Here is a 20,604-nt window from a genome sequence, read left to right on the forward strand (position 1 = left end):
GGCTTTCTATAGCCCACTGAATGAGAGATAGCACACACAGCAGTGGCACACAAGCCCTGACTGAGGCCAATATTTTTCTACCACTGATTGATGTAGTGTTTTTGTGTTGAGGTAGATTTTAGAACACAAATCAAGGAAAAAAAAAAAATGCTTTCTATGGCCCACTGAATGAGAGAGGTGGCACACCCAGGAGTCAAGACTGGCACACAAGCTGAAAGGGCAATATTACTCTCCCACTGTTTTTTTATGTATTTTTTGTTTTTTAAGGGAGACTTTAGAAACCCAATAATATTTAAAAAAATAAATAAATAGGCTTTCTATGGCCCACTGAATGAGAGGGGTGGCACACCCAGGAGTCAAGACTGGCACACAAGCTGAAAGGGCAATATTACTCTCCCACTGTTTTTTTTATGTTTTTTTTTTTTCAGGGAGACTTTAGAAACCAAATAATATTAAAAAAACCAAAAAAATAAATAGGCTTTCTATGGCCCACTGAATGAGAGAGAGGTGGCACACCCAGGAGTCAAGACTGGCACACAAGCTGAAAGGGCAATATTACTCTCCCACTGTTTTTTTTTTTTTTTTTTTTTTCAGGGAGACTTTAGAAACCAAATAATAAGAAAAAAAATAAATAAATAAATAGGCTTTCTATAGCCCACTGAATGAGAGATAGCACACACAGCAGTGGCACACAAGCCCTGACTGAGGCCAATATTTTTCTACCACTGATTGATGTAGTGTTTTTGTGTTGAGGTAGATTTTAGAACACAAATCAAGGAAAAAAAAAATGCTTTCTATGGCCCACTGAATGAGAGAGGTGGCACACCCAGGAGTCAAGACTGGCACACAAGCTGAAAGGGCAATATTACTCTCCCACTGTTTTTTTATGTATTTTTTGTTTTTTAAGGGAGACTTTAGAAACCCAATAATATTTTTTAAAAAAATAAATAGGCTTTCTATGGCCCACTGAATGAGAGAGGTGGCACACCCAGGAGTCAAGACTGGCACACAAGCTGAAAGGGCAATATTACTCTCCCACTGTTTTTTTATGTTTTTTTTTTTTTCAGGGAGACTTTAGAAACCAAATAATATTAAAAAAAACAAAAAAATAAAATAGGCTTTCTATGGCCCACTGAATGAGAGAGAGGTGGCACACCCAGGAGTCAAGACTGGCACACAAGCTGAAAGGGCAATATTACTCTCCCACTGTTTTTTTTTTTTTTTTTTTTTTCAGGGAGACTTTAGAAACCAAATAATAAGAAAAAAAATAAATAAATAAATAGGCTTTCTATAGCCCACTGAATGAGAGATAGCACACACAGCAGTGGCACACAAGCCCTGACTGAGGCCAATATTTTTCTACCACTGATTGATGTAGTGTTTTTGTGTTGAGGTAGATTTTAGAACACAAATCAAGGAAAAAAAAAATGCTTTCTATGGCCCACTGAATGAGAGAGGTGGCACACCCAGGAGTCAAGACTGGCACACAAGCTGAAAGGGCAATATTACTCTCCCACTGTTTTTTTATGTATTTTTTGTTTTTTAAGGGAGACTTTAGAAACCCAATAATATTTTTTAAAAAAATAAATAGGCTTTCTATGGCCCACTGAATGAGAGAGGTGGCACACCCAGGAGTCAAGACTGGCACACAAGCTGAAAGGGCAATATTACTCTCCCACTGTTTTTTTATGTTTTTTTTTTTTTCAGGGAGACTTTAGAAACCAAATAATATTAAAAAAAACAAAAAAATAAAATAGGCTTTCTATGGCCCACTGAATGAGAGAGAGGTGGCACACCCAGGAGTCAAGACTGGCACACAAGCTGAAAGGGCAATATTACTCTCCCACTGTTTTTTTTTTTTTTTTTTTTTTCAGGGAGACTTTAGAAACCAAATAATAAGAAAAAAAATAAATAAATAAATAGGCTTTCTATAGCCCACTGAATGAGAGATAGCACACACAGCAGTGGCACACAAGCCCTGACTGAGGCCAATATTTTTCTACCACTGATTGATGTAGTGTTTTTGTGTTGAGGTAGATTTTAGAACACAAATCAAGGAAAAAAAAAATGCTTTCTATGGCCCACTGAATGAGAGAGGTGGCACACCCAGGAGTCAAGACTGGCACACAAGCTGAAAGGGCAATATTACTCTCCCACTGTTTTTTTATGTATTTTTTGTTTTTTAAGGGAGACTTTAGAAACCCAATAATATTTAAAAAAATAAATAAATAGGCTTTCTATGGCCCACTGAATGAGAGAGGTGGCACACCCAGGAGTCAAGACTGGCACACAAGCTGAAAGGGCAATATTACTCTCCCACTGTTTTTTTATGTTTTTTTTTTTTTCAGGGAGACTTTAGAAACCAAATAATATTAAAAAAACCAAAAACATAAATAGGCTTTCTGTGGCCCACTGAATGAGAGAGAGGTGGCACACCCAGGAGTCAAGACTGGCACACAAGCTGAAAGGGCAATATTACTCTCCCACTGTTTTTTTTTTTTGTTTTTTTTTCAGGGAGACTTTAGAAACCAAATAATAAGAAAAAAAAAAAATAAATAAATAGGCTTTCTATAGCCCACTGAATGAGAGATAGCACACACAGCAGTGGCACACAAGCCCTGACTGAGGCCAATATTTTTCTCCCACTGATTGATGTAGTGTTTTTGTGTTGAGGTAGATTTTAGAACACAAATCAAGGAAAAAAAAAAATGCTTTCTATGGCCCACTGAATGAGAGAGGTGGCACACCCAGGAGTCAAGACTGGCACACAAGCTGAAAGGGCAATATTACTCTCCCACTGTTTTTTTATGTATTTTTTGTTTTTTAAGGGAGACTTTAGAAACCCAATAATATTTAAAAAAAATAAATAAATAGGCTTTCTATGGCCCACTGAATGAGAGAGGTGGCACACCCAGGAGTCAAGACTGGCACACAAGCTGAAAGGGCAATATTACTCTCCCACTTTTTTTTTTTTATGTTTTTTTTTTTTTCAGGGAGACTTTAGAAACCAAATAATATTAAAAAAACCAAAAAAATAAATAGGCTTTCTATGGCCCACTGAATGAGAGAGAGGTGGCACACCCAGGAGTCAAGACTGGCACACAAGCTGATAGGGCAATATTACTCTCCCACTGTTTTTTTATTATTTTTTTTTTTTCAGGGAGACTTTAGAAACCAAATAATAAGAAAAAAAATAAATAAATAAATAGGCTTTCTATAGCCCACTGAATGAGAGATAGCACACACAGCAGTGGCACACAAGCCCTGACTGAGGCCAATATTTTTCTCCCACTGATTGATGTAGTGTTTTTGTGTTGAGGTAGATTTTAGAACACAAATCAAGGAAAAAAAAAAAATGCTTTCTATGGCCCACTGAATGAGAGAGGTGGCACACCCAGGAGTCAAGACTGGCACACAAGCTGAAAGGGCAATATTACTCTCCCACTGTTTTTTTATGTATTTTTTGTTTTTTAAGGGAGACTTTAGAAACCCAATAATATTTAAAAAAATAAATAAATAGGCTTTCTATGGCCCACTGAATGAGAGAGGTGGCACACCCAGGAGTCAAGACTGGCACACAAGCTGAAAGGGCAATATTACTCTCCCACTGTTTTTTTATGTTTTTTTTTTTTTCAGGGAGACTTTAGAAACCAAATAATATTAAAAAAACCAAAAAAATAAATAGGCTTTCTATGGCCCACTGAATGAGAGAGAGGTGGCACACCCAGGAGTCAAGACTGGCACACAAGCTGAAAGGGCAATATTACTCTCCCACTGTTTTTTTATTATTTTTTTTTTTTCAGGGAGACTTTAGAAACCAAATAATAAGAAAAAAAATAAATAAATAAATAGGCTTTCTATAGCCCACTGAATGAGAGATAGCACACACAGCAGTGGCACACAAGCCCTGACTGAGGCCAATATTTTTCTACCACTGATTGATGTAGTGTTTTTGTGTTGAGGTAGAATTTAGAACACAAATCACGGAAAAAATAAATAGGCTTTCTATGGCCCACTCAGTGAGAGATGGCACACACAGGGATGGCACTGTAGCAGAAATGCCAATCTTAATCTCCCACAAAAAAAAAAAAAACAGGGACTGTCCTACAATTACTATCTCCCTGCAGTAATCTAAGCCAGGTATGGCAGGCAGCAATAGGAGTGGACTGATGCACAAATTAAATAAAAAGTGTGGACAAACAAAAAAGATAGCTGTGCAGAAAGGAACAAGAGGATATGTGCTTTGAAAAAAGCAGTTGGTTTCCACAGTGGCGTACACACAGCAATACAGCTATCACGGAGCCTTCTAGGGCAGCCCAATGAGCTACAGCGCTGAGGAAAAAAAAAAAAAATAGCTTCCACTGTTCCTGCACACCGAAGGTGGTGTTGGACAGTGGAAATCGCTACAGCACAAGCGGTTTGGTGGTTAGTGGACCCTGCCTAACGCTCTCCCTGCTTCTGACGAAGCGGCAGCAACCTCTCCCTAAGCTCAGATCAGCAGCAGTAAGATGGCGGTCGGCGGGAACGCCCCTTTATAGCCCCTGTGACGCCGCAGACAGCAAGCCAATCACTGCAATGCCCTTCTCTAAGATGGTGGGGACCGGGATCTATGTCATCACGCTGCCCACACTCTGCGTTCACCTTCATTGGCTGAGAAATGGCGCTTTTCGCGTCATTGAAACGCGACTTTGGCGCGAAAGTCGCGTACCGCATGGCCGACAAGCACAGGGGTCGGATCGGGTTTCATGAGACGCCGACTTAGCCAAAAGTCGGCGACTTTTGAAAATGATCGACCCGTTTCGCTCAACCCTACTTATGACCCCTGTATAGCGTTAGCCATATAGTCCTGGCTACCATTTATACCACACCTATACACTCAGGCATGTCATTATTCCCTTTAAAAAGGATGTTAGCTTAACATAGCGATACCAGAAAAAATTGTTGATATATATTATATTTTATTAATACATTGGCCTCTCTTTACTTCAGGGTAACCCCTGTTCATGAATTTCTTAACCATCAAGTCTACCGCCATATCTAAATTTTCTTCCTTTTTAACAATGCGCCTTACTCTCAACATCTGACTTAACGGAATTGATCTCATCATAGACCGTGGGTGTTGACTATCAAATACTAATAGATTATTTTTATCCGTATTTTTTACAAAAAGTGTAGTACTCAATTCCCCCTTATCTAGGCTAACAAGTACATCGAGAAACTGAATACTTTCCTCAGACATAGCCAGTGTGAATTTAATGGTGTCATTAATAGTATTCAAATATTCATGAAAGTTCTCCAATTCACTCTGAGACCCTGTCCATAGGAGGAAGACATCATCTATGTATCTCCACCACACCAACGCATGTCGGAAGTGGTGGGACACATAGACGAGGTCCCCCTCCAGGACCTCCATCACCAAATTTGCATACGCGGGGGCCATATTGGCCCCCATAGCGGTTCCACGTTTTTGCGTATAAAACGCATCACCAAACATAAAATAATTCTGTTTTAAAATAATTTCAAGAATCTTAAGCAAAAAAGTTTTTCCTTCCAGTGTGCACTTTGACAAATTTAGCTTATTACCTACTGCTTTCAAACCCTGTTCGTGATCAATGGATGTGTAAGGAGACACCACATCGAAGGATGCGAGTATCACATCTCCTTCCAAATGTAGTGTCTCTAATTTATTCAAAAAGTCAGTCGTATCTCTAATAAATGACTTGCATTGTCTAGCCATAGGGTTGAGGATTCTGTCAAGAAAGATGCCCATTTTGTTGAAGATGGAACCCAACCCCGACACTATAGGTCGTCCTGGTGGGTTGACCAGTGTTTTATGAATTTTCGGATTTATATAAAGCACCGGGGTGCGTGGGTTATTTTCAAATAAATAATCATGTAAATCCTGGTCTATCACACCACCCTCCAAGGCTTCATTCAAACAATTTTTAATTACTTTATTGATCTCAAACTTTGGGTCACCCCCTAGTCTCTGGTACACACTGTCATCATTTAATTGCCTCAAAATTTCAGCAACATACATTTCTTTGTCCATGACGACGACTGCTCCCCCCTTATCAGCGGGTTTCACCACAATGTCGCCGTCATGGACAAGTTCCTGCAGCGCTTCAAATTCCTCCTTCAATATGTTTGGATGTATATATTCTTTAACTGCCTTGTTTTTTATTTGCTCAATATCAGTTTTCACTGCCACCTCAAAGGCCTCGATTACTGCTGAATATGATGGTGGAACAAATCTACTATTTTTCTTTAATTGCACAGAATTTAAATCAAACTCACTAGTTCTCATCTTGGTATTCACATCTTTACCACTAATCCATTCCCTTAGTTTAATTTGTCTGAGAAAACGTTCAATATCAAGCTGTAACTCAAACCAGTCTATGTGTGCATATGGGCTAAAACTCAACCCTTTGCTTAGTACTGAGATCTTCATGTCCGTTAGTACCTTTTTAGAAATGTTCACTATGAGGTCTGTTCTCTCTTCCTGAGGTTTATTGTTTTCTGGGGTTGCCCTTTGGATTTCTCTGGCTTCTTTTTGCCTCCGGTGCTGGCGTCTGCCACCCCTTCCTCTGTTATTTTGATCATATCTATAGGAAACAAGGTCATCATTAAGACACATATAACTGCTATTATTAGTACTGGTTCTTCCCGTTCTCACAGGACCTCTGCTCTTCCAAGGCATTTTTGTATTGTCCATTTGCCAAGTGTAGATCTGACCAGTCTCATAGTCCCCAACATCTCTGCTCCATTTTTTTCTTTTATTTTCCTCCAATTCTCCCCGAAACTTGCAAATATCTCTATCCACTTTCTCTTTAAACAATGTCCAATCATCTTTATTTAACAGTTCCTGTATTTTTTCCTCCAACTCCCTTGCACTCTGTTGCAATTTTTTGACTTCATCTTGTAAAAACTCGACATTTAATAACATTATGTCCATAGCATATTTGTTTGATATTTGTGTAAATCTATTGCAGAATGCCATATTTCCAAAAAACAAATTTGGGCGGATATTGGATCTCAAACCTCTTGGTATTTTGTGCTCCCTTAAATAATGTCCCAAGTGTTGTTAAATGTAACTGTGAACTATTCAGGCGTTTCATATCATTCATATACTTAGGTTTTAATTCCATATGTGAGGGAATTTTCAAGAAAGCTGCATCCCCCTCTATGTTTCTTAGTATACGTTCTTCATCTTCCACAGTGTAGTTGAAGACACCTGGTTCCATGGTATGTAATTCCATGTCCCCAAAAAATGGCTTAAGGATGTTGAAAAAAATCAAAAAAAGAAAAATTCTATATGTGCAAAAATTTCCAGACCTCAACATAATACCCAAAAAATGGAACAGCACAACTTCTTATACTTAGCTTCAGGTGCAATGCCCATAGACCACCCGTCCACCGGTCGTCTCCTATCAATATACAAAAAAGCAGGCAGCACTCAGTTTTCAGAAAAATATGCAGGACTTTAATGAACCCACATGTCTCAGCGACGTTTCGGCTCAACTGAGCCTTTCTCAATCAGTGAGTGTTACATCTTAGTGCATATATATAGAGACATTTTCATCATCCAATTAAGGTGCCATATTATACTTATGTTAATATATATTGTTACATAAAGTGCTACTGTGCTAAAAGTGTCCAGTGTTCATGTTAATATTTGGTGATTTATTGTTCTTAACCATAGTTGTTTCTGCTTACCCACGAGGAGACATGCTAGTAATGGGGGATATCAGCGTTCTACCTTGCTTACTGCGCATATCCCAGTATTTCCTCATACATCACGGCCATGTGAGCGGCTGGAGGCCAATCAGATGCAAGGGGCGGTATTTTGTATCCGGCGCATGCGCTGTAGCGCCTAAAAGCGCCATATTGTATGTGGCAACTACATATCACTTTATTATCGCCATCTTAGTTGTGGAACATTCTAGCTTTTAGATATTACCACATTCTAAAGCTACAGACAGCGAAACTTGCACATATATATTCGCTTATAGCGCCGATTAGTTAAAGAATCAGCCTGTTGTTATATTATTTTAAAAATAATATTATTTTAAAAGGAATAACTCATTCAGACTCCATATATGCCGCACGGACTTTTTTGTGCTTCATCTCGCCTTGGCCACCAGAGCAGACCTTATTACAGACCACCCTCCAGTGGTCACACAGTGTCAAGAGGGTGCATTAAGCCTATTCTGGCAAAATTGCCTCACCTTATGACCCCTGTATAGCGTTAGCCATATAGTCCCGGCTACCATTTATACCACACCTATACACTCAGGCATGTCATTATTCCCTTTAAAAAGGATGTTAGCTTAACATAGCGATACCAGAAAAAATTGTTGATATATATTATATTTTATTAATACATTGGCCTCTCTTTACTTCAGGGTAACCCCTGTTCATGAATTTCTTAACCATCAAGTCTACCGCCATATCTAAATTTTCTTCCTTTTTAACAATGCGCCTTACTCTCAACATCTGACTTAACGGAATTGATCTCATCATAGACCGTGGGTGTTGACTATCAAATACTAATAGATTATTTTTATCCGTATTTTTTACAAAAAGTGTAGTACTCAATTCCCCCTTATCTAGGCTAACAAGTACATCGAGAAACTGAATACTTTCCTCAGACATAGCCAGTGTGAATTTAATGGTGTCATTAATAGTATTCAAATATTCATGAAAGTTCTCCAATTCACTATGAGACCCTGTCCATAGGAGGAAGACATCATCTATGTATCTCCACCACACCAACGCATGTCGGAAGTGGTGGGACACATAGACGAGGTCCCCCTCCAGGACCTCCATCACCAAATTTGCATACGCGGGGGCCATATTGGCCCCCATAGCGGTTCCACGTTTTTGCGTATAAAACGCATCACCAAACATAAAATAATTCTGTTTTAAAATAATTTCAAGAATCTTAAGCAAAAAAGTTTTTCCTTCCAGTGTGCACTTTGACAAATTTAGCTTATTACCTACTGCTTTCAAACCCTGTTCGTGATCAATGGATGTGTAAGGAGACACCACATCGAAGGATGCGAGTATCACATCTCCTTCCAAATGTAGTGTCTCTAATTTATTCAAAAAGTCAGTCGTATCTCTAATAAATGACTTGCATTGTCTAGCCATAGGGTTGAGGATTCTGTCAAGAAAGATGCCCATTTTGTTGAAGATGGAACCCAACCCCGACACTATAGGTCGTCCTGGTGGGTTGACCAGTCTTTTATGAATTTTCGGATTTATATAAAGCACCGGGGTGCGTGGGTTATTTTCAAATAAATAATCATGTAAATCCTGGTATATCACACCACCCTCCAAGGCTTCATTCAAACAATTTTTAATTACTTTATTGATCTCAAACTTTGGGTCACCCCCTAGTCTCTGGTACACACTGTCATCATTTAATTGCCTCAAAATTTCAGCAACATACATTTCTTTGTCCATGACGACGACTGCTCCCCCCTTATCAGCGGGTTTCACCACAATGTCGCCGTCATGGACAAGTTCCTGCAGCGCTTAAAATTCCTCCTTCAATATGTTTGGATGTATATATTCTTTAACTGCCTTGTTTTTTATTTGCTCAATATCAGTTTTCACTGCCACCTCAAAGGCCTCGATTACTGCTGAATATGATGGTGGAACAAATCTACTATTTTTCTTTAATTGCACAGAATTTAAATCAAACTCACTAGTTCTCATCTTGGTATTCACATCTTTACCACTAATCCATTCCCTTAGTTTAATTTGTCTGAGAAAACGTTCAATATCAAGCTGTAACTCAAACCAGTCTATGTGTGCATATGGGCTAAAACTCAACCCTTTGCTTAGTACTGAGATCTTCATGTCCGTTAGTACCTTTTTAGAAATGTTCACTATGAGGTCTGTTCTCTCTTCCTGAGGTTTATTGTTTTCTGGGGTTGCCCTTTGGATTTCTCTGGCTTCTTTTTGCCTCCGGTGCTGGCGTCTGCCACCCCGCCTTTTTCTTCCTCTGTTATTTTGATCATATCTATAGGAAACAAGGTCATCATTAAGACACATATAACTGCTATTATTAGTACTGGTTCTTCCCGTTCTCACAGGACCTCTGCTCTTCCAAGGCATTTTTGTATTGTCCATTTGCCAAGTGTAGATCTGACCAGTCTCATAGTCCCCAACATCTCTGCTCCATTTTTTTCTTTTATTTTCTTCCAATTCTCCCCGAAACTTGCAAATATCTCTATCCACTTTCTCTTTAAACAATGTCCAATCATCTTTATTTAACAGTTCCTGTATTTTTTCCTCCAACTCCCTTGCACTCTGTTGCAATTTTTTGACTTCATCTTGTAAAAACTCGACATTTAATAACATTATGTCCATAGCATATTTGTTTGATATTTGTGTAAATCTATTGCAGAATGCCATATTTCCAAAAAACAAATTTGGGCGGAAATTTGATCTCAAACCTCTTGGTATTTTGTGCTCCCTTAAATAATGTCCCAGTGTTGTTAAATGTAACTGTGAACTATTCAGGCGTTTCATATCATTCATATACTTATGTTTTAATTCCATATGTGAGGGAATTTTCAAGAAAGCTGCATCCCCCTCTATGTTTCTTAGTATACGTTCTTCATCTTCCACAGTGTAGTTGAAGACACCTGGTTCCATGGTATGTAATTCCATGTCCCCAAAAAATGGCTTAAGGATGTTGAAAAAAATCAAAAAAAGAAAAATTCTATATGTACAAAAATTTCCAGACCTCAACATAATACCCCAAAAATGGAACAGCACAACTTCTTATACTTAGCTTCAGGTGCAATGCCCATAGACCACCCGTCCACCGGTCGTCTCCTATCAATATACAAAAAAGCAGGCAGCACTCCGTTTTCAGAAAAATATGCAGGACTTTAATGAACCCACATGTCTCAGCGACGTTTCGGCTCAACTGAGCCTTTCTCAAGCAGTGAGTGTTACATCTTAGTGCATATATATAGAGACATTTTCATCATCCAATTAAGGTGCCATATTATACTTATGTTAATATATATTGTTACATAAAGTGCTACTGTGCTAAAAGTGTCCAGTGTTCATGTTAATATTTGGTGATTTATTGTTCTTAACCATAGTTGTTTCTGCTTACCCACGAGGAGACATGCTAGTAATGGGGGATATCAGCGTTCTACCTTGCTTACTGTGCATATCCCAGTATTTCCTCATACATCACGGCCATGTGAGCGGCTGGAGGCCAATCAGATGCAAGGGGCGGTATTTTGTATCCGGCGCATGCGCTGTAGCGCCTAAAAGTGCCATATTGTATGTGGCAACTACATATCACTTTATTATCGCCATCTTAGTTGTGGAACATTCTAGCTTTTAGATATTACCACATTCTAAAGCTACAGACAGCGAAACTTGCACATATATATGCGCTTATAGCGCCGATTAGTTAAAGAATCAGCCTGTTGTTATATTATTTTAAAAATAATATTATTTTAAAAGGAATAACTCATTCAGACTCCATATATGCCGCACGGACTTTTTTGTGCTTCATCTCGCCTTGGCCACCAGAGCAGACCTTATTACAGACCACCCTCCAGTGGTCACACAGTGTCAAGAGGGTGCATTAAGCCTATTCTGGCAAAATTGCCTCACCTTATGACCCCTGTGTAGCGTTAGCCATATAGTCCCGGCTACCATTTATACCACACCTATACACTCAGGCATGTCATTATTCCCTTTAAAAAGGATGTTAGCTTAACATAGCGATACCAGAAAAAATTGTTGATATATATTATATTTTATTAATACATTGGCCTCTCTTTACTTCAGGGTAACCCCTGTTCATGAATTTCTTAACCATCAAGTCTACCGCCATATCTAAATTTTCTTCCTTTTTAACAATGCGCCTTACTCTCAACATCTGACTTAACGGAATTGATCTCATCATAGACCGTGGGTGTTGACTATCAAATACTATATTGGCCCCCATAGCGGTTCCACATTTTTGCGTATAAAACGCATCACCAAACATAAAATAATTCTGTTTTAAAATAATTTCAAGAATCTTAAGCAAAAAAGTTTTTCCTTCCAGTGTGCACTTTGACAAATTTAGCTTATTACCTACTGCTTTCAAACCCTGTTCGTGATCAATGGATGTGTAAGGAGACACCACATCGAAGGATGCGAGTATCACATCTCCTTCCAAATGTAGTGTCTCTAATTTATTCAAAAAGTCAGTCGTATCTCTAATAAATGACTTGCATTGTCTAGCCATAGGGTTGAGGATTCTGTCAAGAAAGATGCCCATTTTGTTGAAGATGGAACCCAACCCCGACACTATAGGTCGTCCTGGTGGGTTGACCAGTGTTTTATGAATTTTCGGATTTATATAAAGCACCGGGGTGCGTGGGTTATTTTCAAATAAATAATCATGTAAATCCTGGTCTATCACACGACCCTCCAAGGCTTCATTCAAACAATTTTTAATTACTTTATTGATCTCAAACTTTGGGTCACCCCCTAGTCTCTGGTACACACTGTCATCATTTAATTGCCTCAAAATTTCAGCAACATACATTTCTTTGTCCATGACGACGACTGCTCCCCCCTTATCAGCGGGTTTCACCACAAAGTCACCGTCATGGACAAGTTCCTGCAGCGCTTCAAATTCCTCCTTCAATATGTTTGGATGTATATATTCTTTAACTGCCTTGTTTTTAATTTGCTCAATATCAGTTTTCACTGCCACCTCAAAGGCCTCGATTACTGCTGAATATGATGGTGGAACAAATCTACTATTTTTCTTTAATTGCACAGAATTTAAATCAAACTCACCAGTTCTCATCTTGGTATTCACATCTTTACCACTAAACCATTCCCTTAGTTTAATTTGTCTGAGAAAACGTTCAATATCAAGCTGTAACTCAAACCAGTCTATGTGTGCACATGGGCTAAAACTCAACCCTTTGCTTAGTACTGAGATCTGCATGTCCGTTAGTACCTTTTTAGAAATGTTCACTATGAGGTCTGTTCTCTCTTCCTGAGGTTTATTGTTTTCTGGGGTTGCCCATTGGTGTGGTATAAATGGTAGCCGGGACTATATGGCTAACGCTATACAGGGGTCATAAGGTGAGGCAATTTTGCCAGAATAGGCTTAATGCACCCTCTTGACACTGTGTGACCACTGGAGGGTGGTCTGTAATAAGGTCTGCTCTGGTGGCCAAGGCGAGATGAAGCACAAAAAAGTCCGTGCGGCATATATGGAGTCTGAATGAGTTATTCCTTTTAAAATAATATTATTTTTAAAATAATATAACAACAGGCTGATTCTCTAACTAATCGGCGCTATAAGCGCATATATATGTGCAAGTTTCGCTGTCTGTAGCTTTAGAATGTGGTAATATCTAAAAGCTAGAATGTTCCACCACTAAGATGGCGATAATAAAGTGATATGTAGTTGCCACATACAATATGGCGCTTTTAGGCGCTACAGCGCATGCGCCGGATACAAAATACCGCCCCTTGCATCTGGTTGGCCTCTAGCCGCTCACATGGCCGTGATGTATGAGGAAATACTGGGATATGCGCAGTAAGCAAGGTAGAACGCTGATATCCCCCATTACTAGCATGTCTCCTCGTGGGTAAGCAGAAACAACTATGGTTAAGAACAATAAATCACCAAATATTAACATGAACACTGGACACTTTTAGCACAGTAGCACTTTATGTAACAATATATATTAACATAAGTATAATATGGCACCTTAATTGGATGATGAAAATGTCTCTATATATATGCACTAAGATGTAACACTCACTGCTTGAGAAAGGCTCAGTTGAGCCGAAATGTCGCTGAGACATGTGGGTTCATTAAAGTCCTGCATATTTTTCTGAAAACGGAGTGCTGCCTGCTTTTTTGTATATTGATAGGAGACGACCGTTGGACGGGTGGTCTATGGGCATTGCACCTGAAGCTAAGTATAAGAAGTTGTGCTGTTCCATTTTTTGGGTATCATCTTCAGGGGTAGCTAGTTCTTAGGCTGTGAAGAGGCGTCTAGGCAGAGATAGGAACGCTCCACGGCTATTTCTAATGTTGGTGTTAGGAGTAGGGATTGCGGTCAGTAAAGCTACCACCTCCTCAGAGCTAGTACATTATTTTGTTTTACCCACCAGGTCATTCCAGAACTGCTCCGTAACCACCAGGCCATAACAGCCTCCTTTGCTAAATCTTGTTTTCATTCTGTGTGTGTCATTTCCCTCTCCACTCACAGTCAATATTTGTGGGGGGCTATCTTTCCTTTGGGGTTTTCTTTGAGGCAAGATAGCTTTCTGCTTCCATCTTTAGGGGTAGTTAGTTCTCAGGCTGTGACGAAGTGTCTAGGGAGTGACAGGAACATCCCACGGCTACTTCTAGTGTTGGTGTTAGGATTAGGAACTGCGGTCAGTACAGATACCACCTCCTCAGAGCTCGTCCCATGTTGCTCCTTAACCACCAGGTCATAACAGTACAGCTGGCCAGCAATGTGTTGAATGCATCTCAAAAGAGGGAAAAAAAAAGTTCTGAGCCATTTTTTTTTTCTTTGCAGTCTGTTTTGTCTTTTTTTTCCCCCTTAATCTCTGGGTGGTTCAGGATTCTGGCGCTGACATGGATGTTCAGGGTTTGTTCTCTCGTGTGGATCAACTCGCTGCAAGGGTACAGAGTATCCAAGATTATGTTGTTCAGACTCCGGTTTTAGAGCCTAGAATTCCTACTCCTGATTTGTTTTTTGGGGATAGATCCAAATTTTTGAACTGTAAAAATAACTGCAGATTGTTTTTTGCTTTGAGACCCCGTTCCTCTGGTGACCCCATTCAGCAGGTGAAGATTGTCATTTCTCTGCTGCGTGGAGACCCTCAGGACTGGGCATTCTCCCTTGAGTCAGGGGATCCTGCATTGCTCAATGTAGACACATTTTTTCAAGCGCTCGGAATGCTGTATCACGAACCTAATTCTGTGGATCAGGCAGAAAAAACCTTGCTGGCTCTGTGTCAGGGTCAGGAAGCGGCACAAGTATACTGCCAGAAATTTAGAAAGTGGTCTGTGCTCACAAAATGGAATGAGTATGCCCTAGCAGCAATTTTCAGAAAGGGTCTTTCTGAAGCCCTTAAAGATGTTATGGTGGGGTTCCCCATGCCTGCTGGTTTGAAAGAATCAATGTCTCTGGCCATTCAGATTAATCGGCGCCTGCGCGAGCGCAAGGTGGTGCACCATATGGCAGTGTCCTCTGAGCAGAGTCCTGAACCTATGCAATGTGATAGGATTTTGACTAGAGCAGAGCGGCAGGAATTCAGACATCAGAATGGGCTGTGTTTTTACTGTGGTGATTCTGCTCATGCTATTTCTGATTGCCCTAAGAGTACTAAGAGGGTCGCTAGGTCTGTTACCATTAGTACTGTACAGCCTAAATTTCTCTTGTCTGTTACCCTGATTTGCTCATTATCGTCCTTTTCTGTTATGACATTTGTGGATTCAGGCGCTGCCCTGAACTTAATGGACTTAGAGTTCGCCAGACGCTGTGGTTTTTCCTTGCAGCATTTGCAGAGCCCTATTCCCTTAAGGGGGATTGATGCTACACCATTGGCCAAGAATAAACCTCAGTACTGAACACAGTTGACCATGTACATGGCTCCAGCACATCAGGAAGATTGTCGTTTTCTGGTGTTGCATAATTTGCATGATGTTGTTGTGCTGGGTTTTCCATGGTTACAGGTACATAATCCAGTGCTGGATTGGAAATCTATGTCTGTGACTAGTTGGGGTTGTGAAGGGATACATAGTGATGTTCCTTTGATGTCAATTTCCTCTTCCCCCTCTTCTGAAATTCCTGAGTTTTTGTCGGATTTCCAGGATGTATTTGATGAGCCCAAGTCCAGATCCCTTCCTCCACATAGGGACTGCGATTGTGCTATTAACTTGATTCCTGGCTGTAAGTTCCCTAAGGGCCGACTTTTCAATCTGTCTGTGCCAGAGCATGCCGCCATGCGGAGTTATGTTAAGGAGTCTTTGTAGAAGGGGCTTATTTGCCCGTCTTCGTCACTGTTGGGAGCGGGATTCTTTTTTGTTGCCAAGAAGGATGGCTCCTTGAGACCCTGTATAGATTATCGCCTTCTCAACAAGATCACGGTCAAATTCCAATACCCTTTACCTTTGCTTTCTGATTTGTTTGCTCGGATTAAGGAGGCTAGTTGGTTTACTAAGATTGACCTTCGAGGGGCGTATAATCTTGTTCGTATTAAACAGGGTGACGAATGGAAAACTGCATCTAATACGCCCGCAGGCCATTTTGAATACCTTGTGATGCCATTCGGGCTCTCTAATGCTCCATCTGTGTTTCATGTTGTGAATTCCGTTCTTGGGCTCCCTCCTGTAGTTATGAATGGTACTTTTGGGAGTTCTGCCCTTGGGGTCCCTCTGGTGGTTTCGAGTGGAACTGCTGCTCCTGGAGTTTGGCCTGGCAGCTGACTTCACTAATCGGCTCCTTTGGCCTTGCTATTTAACAGGGCTATGGTCTGTAATTCATGCCAGCTGTCAATGTTTTTCTAGGTTAGACTCAGTCCTCTCCTTGGATTTCCCTGATGGCCTGTCCATGTCAGCATAAGATAAGTTCTTGCTAGTTCTTGTACTTACTGTTCAGTTTAAAGTTTTGCCTCTTTTTGTCCAGCTTGTCATTATGAAATATTCAGGCTAGCTGGAAGCTCTGGGGAAGCAGAATTGCCCCTCCACACCGTGAGTCGGTGTGGAGGTTATTTTTGTAATCTCTGCGTGGATTTTTAGGTTTTATATACTGACCTCACAGTGCCCTTTCCTATTTCTGCCTATCTAGTCAGTGTTGGCCTCCTTTGCTAAAATCTGTTTTCATCCCTGCATTTGTCATTTCCCTCTCCACTCACAGTCAATATATGTGGGGGGCTATCTTTCCTTTTGGGAATTTCTCTGAGGCGAGATAGTTTTCTATTTCCATCTTAGGGGTAGTTAGTTCTTTGGCTGTGAAGAGGCGTCTAGGGAGTGACAGGAACGTCCCACGGCTATTTCTAGTGTTTGTGTTAGGATTAGGGATTGCGGTCAGTAAAGCTACCACCTCCTCAGAGCTTGTCCATGATCTATTTTACCCACCAGGTCATATCAGTGCTGCTCCGTACCCACCAGGTCATATCAGTGCTGCTCCGTTCCCACCAGGTCATATGAGTGCTGCTCCGTTACCACCAGGTCATAACAGTTTCAGTCCTTTATGCATGATATCTTCCGGAATTATCTTGATAAATTCATGATTGTATATTTGGATGATATTTTGTTTTTTTCTGATGATTGGGAGTCTCATGTGAAACAGGTCAGGATGGTATTTCAGATCCTTCGTGCTAACGCTTTGTTTGTGAAGGGGTCTAAGTGCCTTTTTGGAGTTCAGAAGGTTTCTTTTTTGGGTTTCATTTTTTCTCCCTCGGCTATTGAAATGGATCCTGTTAAGGTCCAGGCCATTCATGATTGGATTCAACCCACATCTGTGAAGAGTTTTCAGAAATTTTTGGGCTTTGCTAATTTTTATCGCCGTTTCATTGCTAACTTTTCCAGTGTGGTTAAGCCCCTGACCGATTTGACGAAGAAAGGCGCTGATGTGATGAATTGGTCCTCTGCAGCTGTTGAGGCCTTTCAGGAGCTTAACCCCTTCACCCCCAAGGGTGGTTTGCACGTTATGGACCGGGCCAATTTTTACAATTCTGACCACTGTCCCTTTATGAGGTTATAACTCTGGAACGCTTCAACGGATCCCGGTGATTCTGACATTGTTTTCTCGTGACATATTGTACTTCATGATAGTGGTAAAATTTCTTTGATATTACCTGCGTTTATTTGTGAAAAAAACGGAAATTTGGCGAAAATTTTGAAAATTTTGCAATTTTTCAACTTTGAATTTTTATGCAATTAAATCACAGTGATATGTCACACAAAATACTTAATAAGTAACATTTCCACATGTCTACTTTACATCAGCCCAATTTTGGAACCAAAATTTTTTTTTGTTAGGGAGTTATAAGGGTTAAAATTTGACCAGCAATTTCTCATTTTCACAACACCATTTTTTTTTTAGGGACCACATCTCATTTGAAGTAATTTTGAGGGGTCTATATGATAGAAAATACCCAAGTGTGACACCATTCTAAAAACTGCACCCCTCAAGGTGCTCAAAACCACATTCAAGAAGTTTATTAACCCTTCAGGTGTTTCACAGGTATTTTTGGAATGTTTAAATAAAAATGAGCATTTAACTTTTTTTTCACACAAAATTTACTTCAGCTCCAATTTGTTTTATTTTACCAAGGGTAACAGGAGAAAATGGACGCCAAAAGATGTTGTACAATTTGTCCTGAGTACGCCAATACCCCATATGTGGGGGTAAACCACTGTTTGGGCGCATGACAGAGCTCGGAAGCGAAGGAGCGCCATTTGACTTTTCAATGCAAAATTGACTGGAATTGAGATGGGACACCATGTTGCGTTTGGAGAGCCCCTGATATGCCTAAACATTGAAACCCCCCACAAGTGACACCATTTTGGAAAGTAGACCCCCTAAGGAGCTTATCTAGAGGTGTGGTGAGCACTTTGACTCACCAAGTGCTTCACAGAAGTTTATAATGCAGAACCGTAAAAATAAAAAATCATATTTTTTCTCAAAAATTATCTTTTCACTCCCAATTTTTTATTTTCCCAAGGGTAAGAGAAGAAATTGGACCCCAAAAGTTGTTTTCCAATTTGTCCTGAGTACGCTGATACCCCACATGTGGGGGTAAACCACTGTTTGGGCGCATGGGAGAGCTCGGAAGGGAAGGAGCGCCGTTTGACTTTTCAATGCAAAATTGACAGGAATTGAGGTGGGACGCCATGTTGCGTTTGGAGAGCCACTGATGTGCCTAAACATTGAAACCCTCCCACAAGTGACACCATTTTGGAAAGTAAACCCCCTAAGGAACTTATCTAGAGGTGTAGGGAGCACTTTGACCCACCAACTGCTTCACAGAAGTTTATAATGCAGAGCCGTAAAAATAAAACAAACATTTTTTTCCCACAAAAATTATTTTTTAGCCCCCAGTTTTGTATTTTCCTGAGGGTAACAGGAGAAATTGGACCCCAAAAGTTGTTGTCCAATTTGTCCTGAGTACGCTGATACCCCATATGTGGGGGGGAACCACTGTTTGGGTGAATGGGAGGGCTCGGAAGGGATGGAGCGCCATTTTGAATGCAGACTTAGATGGAATGGTCTGCAGGCGTCACATTGCGTTTGCAGAGCCCTAATGTACCTAAACAGTAAAAAAAAAACACAAGTGACACCATTTTGGAAAGTAGACCCCCTAAGCAACTCATCTAGATGTGTTGTGAGAGTTTTGAACCCTCAAGTGTTTCACTACAGTTTATAACGCATAGCCGTGAAAAAAAAAAAAAACATTTTCACCCCAAAATTATTTTTTAGCCCCCAGTTTTGTATTTTCCCAAGGGTAACAGGAGAAATTGGACCCCAAAAGTTGTTGTCCAATTTGTCCTGAGTACGCTGATACCCCATATGTGGGGGGGAACCACTGTTTGGGCGCATGGGAGGGCTCGGAAGGGAAGGAGCGCCATTTGGAATGCAGACTTAGATGGAATGGTTTGCAGGCGTCAGATTGCATTTGCAGAGGCCCTAATGTACCTAAACAGTAGAAACCCACCACAAGTGACACCATTTTGGAAAGTAGACCCCCTAAGGAACTCATCTAGATGTGTTGTGAGAGCTTTGAACCCCCAATTGTTTCACTACAGTTTATAACGCAGAGCCATGCAAATAAAAAATATTTTTTTTCCACAAAAATTATTTTTTAGCCTCCAGTTTTGTATTTTCCCAAGGGTAACAGGAGAAATTGGACCCCAAAAGTTGTTTTCCAATTTGTCCTGAGTACGCTGATACCCCATATGTGGGGGGGAACCACTGTTTGGGTGCATGGGAGGGCTCGGAAGGGATGGAGCGCCATTTTGAATGCAGACTTAGATGGAATGGTCTGCAGGCGTCACATTGCGTTTGCAGAGCCCTAATGTACCTAAACAGTAAAAAAAACCACAAGTGACACCATTTTGGAAAGTAGACCCCCTAAGCAACTCATCTAGATGTGTTGTGAGAGTTTTGAACCCTCAAGTGTTTCACTACAGTTTATAACGCATAGCCGTGAAAAAAAACAAAAACATTTTCACCCCAAAATTATTTTTTAGCCCCCAGTTTTGTATTTTCCCAAGGGTAACAGGAGAAATTGGACCCCAAAAGTTGTTGTCCAATTTGTCCTGAGTACGGTGATACCCCATATGTGGGGGGGAACCACTGTTTGGGCGCATGGGAGGGCTCGGAAGGGAAGGAGCGCCATTTGGAATGCAGACTTAGATGGAATGGTTTGCAGGCGTCAGATTGCATTTGCAGAGGCCCTAATGTACCTAAACAGTAGAAACCCACCACAAGTGACACCATTTTGGAAAGTAGACCCCTGTTTGGGCGCACGGGAGAGCTCGGAAGGGAAGGAGCACTGTTTTACTTTTTCAACGCAGAATTGGCT

This window comes from Ranitomeya variabilis, chromosome 2 (assembly GCF_051348905.1).
Source record: "Ranitomeya variabilis isolate aRanVar5 chromosome 2, aRanVar5.hap1, whole genome shotgun sequence".
Lineage (NCBI taxonomy): Eukaryota > Metazoa > Chordata > Amphibia > Anura > Dendrobatidae > Ranitomeya > Ranitomeya variabilis.